Source organism: Thalia democratica, chromosome 4 (assembly GCF_965202585.1).
Source record: "Thalia democratica chromosome 4, ktThaDemo2.hap1.1, whole genome shotgun sequence".
Classification (NCBI taxonomy): domain Eukaryota; kingdom Metazoa; phylum Chordata; class Thaliacea; order Salpida; family Salpidae; genus Thalia; species Thalia democratica.
In genome coordinates this window covers 70,585,967-70,593,512 of record NC_139168.1, presented here as the reverse complement: position 1 = coordinate 70,593,512, position 7,546 = coordinate 70,585,967, and the positions used below count along the sequence as shown (strand labels likewise).

Here is a 7,546-nt window from a genome sequence, read left to right as displayed (position 1 = left end):
AAATACAAAAAAATGTATGCATGCAACATGATTTAGTTTAGTACTTTATTTGTAAAACTTACTCTTTTTATAATTAAACTATTTTAGCAGCGTAAAATTATTTTAAACTAGTTAAAAATTTAAGTAAATTAAAACGTTAAACTATTACAAACTCATGGTAGTTTGCAAGTATATAATTTATTTAATTTACTTTTTAGTGCATAATGCAAATGTATTAACTTGGCAGCAGTTCATGTTAACAAAACATCAAAACGAAAACCAGTTAAAATCTAATTTAAACATATATTAATATGTTAGACATGTCATAATACAACTTAGCTTACTTTCTTAAATCAAGAAAAACAAAAACTGTTTGAACTGTAACTTTGAAAACAAAAATTAAGTTTTAAAAACCTTAACACTGAACAGTGTTTTAATAATAGGTAAATTTTTTATCTTCATGTTACAGACAGTAATTGTTTATACGCTTCAATACAACTCTGCTTGCAAGAAATTTATTTACAGCATCGAAAAAATTCTCTTTGTAACACACTATGTCAGTGACTTTGACAAATTTGCCGAAATTTTTTAATGTCTAGGTATAACTTTGAGTAGGAAAAAAACACGATTTATAAAATAAAAATGATTTCAATATTTTGTATCATATCTTGTCATATAATTTAATTAGTTCAACTTGTTTAAGTTTTATTTTTAATCCAATTAAGTATTAAAACTTTCTCAACTTTTTGTTTTGTTTTTTCATCGGTTAAAAACAACATTAGAATTTCTGATTGATTTAAACTACTAGGAGTTTTTTAATGGTGTAAATTACTTAGTGTTTTTACAATTTTAGGTCTATCAGATTTAAATAAATCCTAAATTTTTCAAAAAGTATATTTGCAATTGAAAATTTACCTAAGTTATGATTTAATTAGATATGCGATGGGTTAAAATTTCCGTTTTTTAAGTTTTATGTATATCAGGAAAAAAAGTTTTGTCACAGTTAGATTAAAATTATTTATAAGTTTAGTTTCATCTGTTTAATTAAGATAAGTTTAAAGAGACTTACATATATTTCACACTATTTAAAAAACCTTCAGGAAATTATTTTTGATAAGGGTGAACACACTGCAACAGGCGCAAATTACATTAAACTGATGTATATGTTATGTTATGTTTTACAATAGTACTCCAAGTTTAAGATAAGAAAAAGTCATCAGCAAGTTAAAGTTTCAATTCTATTGAGATTGATTTTTTACAGGAATAGATCTTGAACCAGCAAGTACGCGTAATCCTTGCGGCCTTATAAAACAATATACATTTTTTTTATACTACAAAGATTGTTTAATATTAGTTCTTTCCAAAGAATCAGTGACTAATTGCTTTTTACAGTTTGAACTACTCATCATCAACTGTGTTTTTTAATCATTTATGAGAACTTACAAATTACCACAATACTTTCTAAGCCGTGCAAATTTATTCGACAATATAAAAGCATCAAACTTATAAAGCAAACCAAAAATAAACCTCATCAACAACAATTTGCAAGCTTTTTAGTTTCAACTTCAAAACAAACTATTTCCGTTTTGACAATTGGTAAATCCCCTTCTCGATCGTCTTAAGGCAGTCCAGAGCTTTTTCGTCAACAACCTCTTTCTTCCGGTGTTTTGACATCAGTTGGTTTATGGCAGCCAATGCATTGTCTACCTCGCCATCTTTTAACTGTTGTTTTATTTTAAACTAGTAATTAAAATAAAAAAAATCATTAAAATAAAAATACGACTTGTTTGCGCAACTGTTAAACCTTTATGAGTTTTAGCTACAACTAAGTATAAAAAATAACAACCACAAAGTAATTTTCGCATAAACTTCGACAATGTGTTTTTCTATTAATGCTAAACGTTGATACAAGCTCATTGTGAATTGGAGGGCAAAAAACTGATATAACTTATAAAATTTTAAAATACTTTTCGCAAAAAAAAAAGCTTTTAGACATCCGGTTATTTTTTGCATTAAACAAATAATAATTAACCATTACAAGGAACAATACGAAATCTCTGAGCAAGTCATCAGTTTTCAGTTCTTCAGGTTTCAGTGACGTCACATGACGACATAAAGGACATTTGACGTTGCCAAAATCATCAAGCTCATGAAGTTCTGTAAAAGTAATTGATTTTGAAACTTTATGTAACTATGTGGTTTTTAAATAAATAATATATATAGTTACCATGAATAAAACACCAAAATCATTTAGCTGTTCAAGTTTTAATTAAGTTATAATTTCAATTGTTATTTAACAAGAAGATTATATATTTTAAGTAGGTAGACAATCCTATAAAAACTTACTCTAAGATTTGAATGCAGATTCATACTTCATATTTACCGTTAAAATATACAACATTAACTCATATTAACCTAAATTAGCAATTTTTTGAACAAAAAAAAGTTTATAAATCTCAACTATAGGTTGGTGTTGGTTCCTAGGGTATTTTTTGAGTATATTACAATACATTGAAAACATATGTAAACAAAGATAGCTCACTTTTAATGCATTTCAAGCAAAAGATGTGGCCACACTCCAGTTTTTTAGGATCGGTTTTTGCATCGTAGCATACCGGACAAGGTATATACTTTTCCAGCTTTTTATTCAGCGATGACAACCAAATAGTATCCATTTTAGCGGGTAAATAAGTTTAAATACAAGCTGTTAAAAGGTAGATGCAATATAATCATTTTATGTACAAGCTGTTATAAGTTATTTAAATAATTTGTTCATTTTGGTCAAATTTTAGTCATTAATCTTCTTGCATTTTATCAACTATGAGCAAACAATACTCACTTTATTGGGTTAAGCAATTTACTTAAGTAAAAGCTGTAAACTATAAGAAACAGTATTCTTATTAGTTAAGTAAAAGAAACAGTTTAAATAAATAATGTTAAAGATAAAGTTTAGACATAAGTAGATAGTATAAACTTCAGCTACTTTAATCAACAAACTCTAAAAGTACTTATTTTTTATTCAGTGTTTAGTATACAGATTTAAATTACAAAAACAAGTAAACTATGCAGTCTATATACTAGTTATCTTTAGAAGTTAAAATTAATTTGTTTGTTAAAGTTTTTACTTCCTAGTTTATTTTATTAAAACTTAAAGGAGAATTTTTAAACTAGTCTGTATTTGTATATGCATCATAAACAATGTGCTAATTTAAGACTATGAAGAAGAAAGTAAAACATATTATTTATTACCTAAAGACTCATAAAATTTTACAGTATTAATTACTTTCTAGATTAAAAGCACATAATTAATACATATACCAATTGTAGCATTTTCATATACTTTAAAGCAAAGAATGCAGTTAAAAACTGACAAACATACATAAGTGTTATAGTTTAATAAACTTCAGAGAAAACGTTTATTCCTAGCACTACAATTTCAAAGCTTTATATATTTACTCATTTGTTAGTTGTTTGTAAAACCTTGTATTTTTTTTAAGTAATCGTGAAGCACTCAACCAGCATATAAAATTTTGTAGTAGAGAAAATAAAATCTTTAAGCATAACTATTCTTACAATTTGTTCTGTAATCAATTCACTAAATATTCAATTATTTTTGTACGTTTACTAGAAGTCTTTAAATATTATTTATCGTGTAGTTTGTTGATCATTTAATTAATGCTTTCAAAATTAAAAGAAACTGTTACGATTTCAAAAAACCTGTATGCTAAAAGTGTGATAAATCACCTAAAGACAAGATTTATTTATTATTTTAAATTACTATAAGAACCGTTTAAAAATACTTTTATACGTTTAAATTTACTTTATATACGTATTACTGACTTATATTAAACGCAAAGTTATATTTTATTAAACAAATTGGCAAACGTAAATCTAAAACATTATTAATCAAAAGTATTTAGTTCAACCTTTTAGATTTAAAACTTAAATAGTATATTTCTTGCTAACACTTTCAATTAACTTTTTAAAATTATTAAAAATTTGTGTTTTTATAGTTTTAACTTTAGTAAGTTTAATATTTAAAAACAAAGCGTTAGTAAAGCTTTTTAAATTAGTTTTCAGGCAAATATAATTTAAAACACTTAAGTTATGCATTTCTGTAACTAAATTACAAATTTGTGGAAAATATAATCTCAAAATATTACAATTGCACGCTTTAAAATTAGTTAAGCGTTGTCAATTCTTATTTCCACTTAAAAAAAAAAGTGATAAAAAGTTCAAATGAGTTCACAAAAAACTAGATAGTCTACTCATACATTGTAACATTTTTAAAAATAAACTTACAAAATTTTGAAATTATATTTACATTTAACATTATTAAAACTTTAAACGATAGATAAATATATTGTTAGAAATTTGGTACAACTTAAATATATCTTTGTGCATACTTTTCTTAATTCCTGAAAACAAATTAATTGCTTAATCATAAAAAGAAAAGCTTTTGCTATACTGCGATAGGAGTTTCAAAATAAAGTAATTTATTTGATTAATCTGTTTTAATGTTTCCGTAACAATAGAATTAAAAGCTTTGTTGTTGAAATTTAAAACGAAACTGTAAATATTGATTACTAGCTTTTAATTGTTTAGTAGTCAAGGTTTTAGTATGGCAAACATTATTACTAAAAGTATGATAAAAATAAATACTATTTTTTTTAAATAAATTTTGGCATATCAATTGTTAATGTTTTATTCTGTAGGCGAGTTGAGTTTATTAAAAGTTGAAACAGCTAAACACAATAAGCCAAAAAGTTAAAACAAAATAAGAAAATTAAACTTTGTAGAATTTGAAACCTAATACGTTAATTTAAATTTAGTTCAAAAACTGTAACAAGTTCTGAAATTATACTTGAACCTAATGTAACTAATTACACAAGAAACAACTGGCTAATTTAAGTTCATTATTTGTTTACAAATAAGAAGTATGTCTTCGTAAAAATGTTTACTTTAAAAAAAGGCCAGAATGTTTTCAAAATTTTTAAACATATGCTGCAAGGTAGTTGTTACAAAGCATTATAAAAAATTAGATGAACTTGTTAATTTTTTTTTTATAAATAATGTTAGATTATACTAATTACATTTTCTGAAATTTATAAAAGTTGTTCAATTACAACTAAATCGAATAAATTGTAGACAAATTGTGCTTATTAAAATTAAAAAGTACGACTTTGAGTAAACAATATTTAATGTTTTCTTTAAACTTGTTTTTTGTAAAATTCTAAATCTAGGTAAACTAATCAAGTAAACTAACTATATTATAATTTAATGTATGTATACTTTACATCAGCTTCATAAACATTTCATACTAAACTGTAATTTAAAAAAAGGTTTCTAAAGACATATTACAGTTTACAGTAATTACAAAGCTTTGAAATGAGTTTAATTTTTATAGTATATAAGTACTTGGAAAAATTCAACATATATCATATTTAATACCTAAAACAAAAATCGCAATTAAATTGTTTAAGACATTTTGTTCAAAATAATAACTAAAATTGTTATTTAAATATTTAAAACAATTATTGAAGCAATTATATTAAAACAATTGTGAGGTTTTAAATATGTTTTATATCGAAAAGTATATTTGATATTTATTAATATTATAATAGTTATTTGATATTTTTATTTTAAAAATGTAAAACACAAACCAGCTATCTAAAACGCGTCATTAGTTTAAAGAGTTATAGTTGTTATTATAGTTTTTTCAAGCAAGACGACTATTTATTTTGATTTATTACAATGTTTTACTAAACACAAATTTTAATATCAATAGAATTCAACAGTTATTAGATTTTTTAATACTTTAAAAGCATTTAGTAGTTAAATTACTATTTTTTATTATTGTAGACTTGTAAATTCAAGACTATTCTTTCTTATCAACGCCCAACGGATCCTCCTTCATTCTGATCTCCCTCGTGTCTTTAGTGAACTTCTTCAAGTGATCCATGGCTTCTTCTTCTCTCTTTATCCTTGTAGCTTCATCTTGTGCTTGCTTGGCCTTTCTTGCTTCTTCTGCTTTCTTGTCTGCTTCTGAAGGCTTGTTGCTTGCTGAAGTTGGTTTCTGTTGGCTTCCTTCGTTCTGAAAATTAAACGATTTATTTTCGAAACTATTTTATTTTTTCGTAAAGTAAGTTAATTTCTGTTGGTACAAATTTGCTTAATTTTAACTGGGTTTTAAATATATTCTTAATGTTAAAGTTGTTATTATGTGATCTTAAAAATATTAAAGTAAACTAAATTTGAAGCATAGGCTAAAAACGAGAAAAAAAAATGCAGTTATAAATGATAATTTTCTAAAAAAGTTAACACTACTTTAAAACTTGATACCTTTAGAAATATGCAGAGTTTTTTTACAACAAAGCTATTAGAGCACAACAGTAAAAACTTTAAAGATAAAACGTAAACACCTTTGAAAAAGTGGTAACTTTTTTGTTTGTTACGTTTATGAAAAGCATACTAACTTAAATCAAACACTAATTTTTTACGCCAAGAATATCAAAAAAATATGTCTGCATAATCTAAAAAATGAGGTTTTGAAATATAAGTTATTATTTTGTTTTTAACCTTTTTCTAAAAAGCTATTTATTTTATTTACCTTAAGTTGTTCTTGGAGCCGTTGCATGAAAGTCTTACCAATTTTAGGTACATTTGAATTTGAATTTTTTCTGTTCATCTTTTTTAAATTAATATTACTTTTTAGTCTACTGCAAATTTGTGTTTGAATGTTACACTATTGTTTTATACTACAAGAACTCTTTTAAGTATTTTTTATTGCGAGTTTAAAGTATAATCTTGAGATTTTTAACAATTACTTGTTACTAAACCAGTTTTTGAAAATTATCCTTTAACAACAAGTACTAAATCTAATTAGAAAAATTAGATAAGCTAAATCTTTTTTTACTATCTTAAAAGCAGATTTACTATAAACAACAGTAGAAGTAATTTAATTAATAAAATGCTTTGAAATAAATCAATTTAGTTATGATAAACTCACGTTTAGCAAACAAACTATAAAAACATTAAATAAATGAACTAATACAAAGTTTGCTGTAATTCAAAAAAGACTAATTTTCTGTGCCAATCAAATATTTTATAATCAGTTTTAGGTTTATTTTAATGACAACAGTAAAATAAAGCTGGTGATTAATAAAATTTATTCAGCTTATCATAAATTAGAGAAATATAAAAACAGAATAATTAGCAGTTAGTTAGAAAAAAAATTAGAATTTTTTAAACTTAGTATTAGTTCAGCTTACATAACAACAGACTTAACTGAAATGTCGAACACTGAATAAATTATTTTAAATTCTTTCCAGCGTTGTCAACACAAACTAAAAGAAAAGTTTACTAGAAGTTATTACAGGTTTTACGAACCAAAGTGAATTAACCTATAAATAGAAAACGAAAATAGAAGAAAAAGCTTACAACTCAACCTAGAACTAAAGCTTTTTTTGCAATAAAATTAAAACAACTTATTAGTTAAAGCAACATGAGCTTACATTGTATTGTTTATAAAAATACTATAACCTAAGTAACAATACAACTAATTAAA

The 7,546-nt window shown here is 24.3% G+C and overlaps 1 long non-coding RNA gene across 1 annotated transcript; it reads right to left on the bottom strand.

Moving 5' to 3' along the window:
• Positions 1-5,662: 5,662 nt before the first annotated feature.
• On the bottom strand, positions 5,663-6,694 carry LOC145835102 (uncharacterized). The gene is made up of 2 exons (XR_014369825.1): positions 6,590-6,694; positions 5,663-6,073 (listed from the first exon to the last, which is right to left on the bottom strand). It is a non-coding gene; the product is annotated as an uncharacterized LOC145835102 (long non-coding RNA).
• Positions 6,695-7,546: the final 852 nt, after the last annotated feature.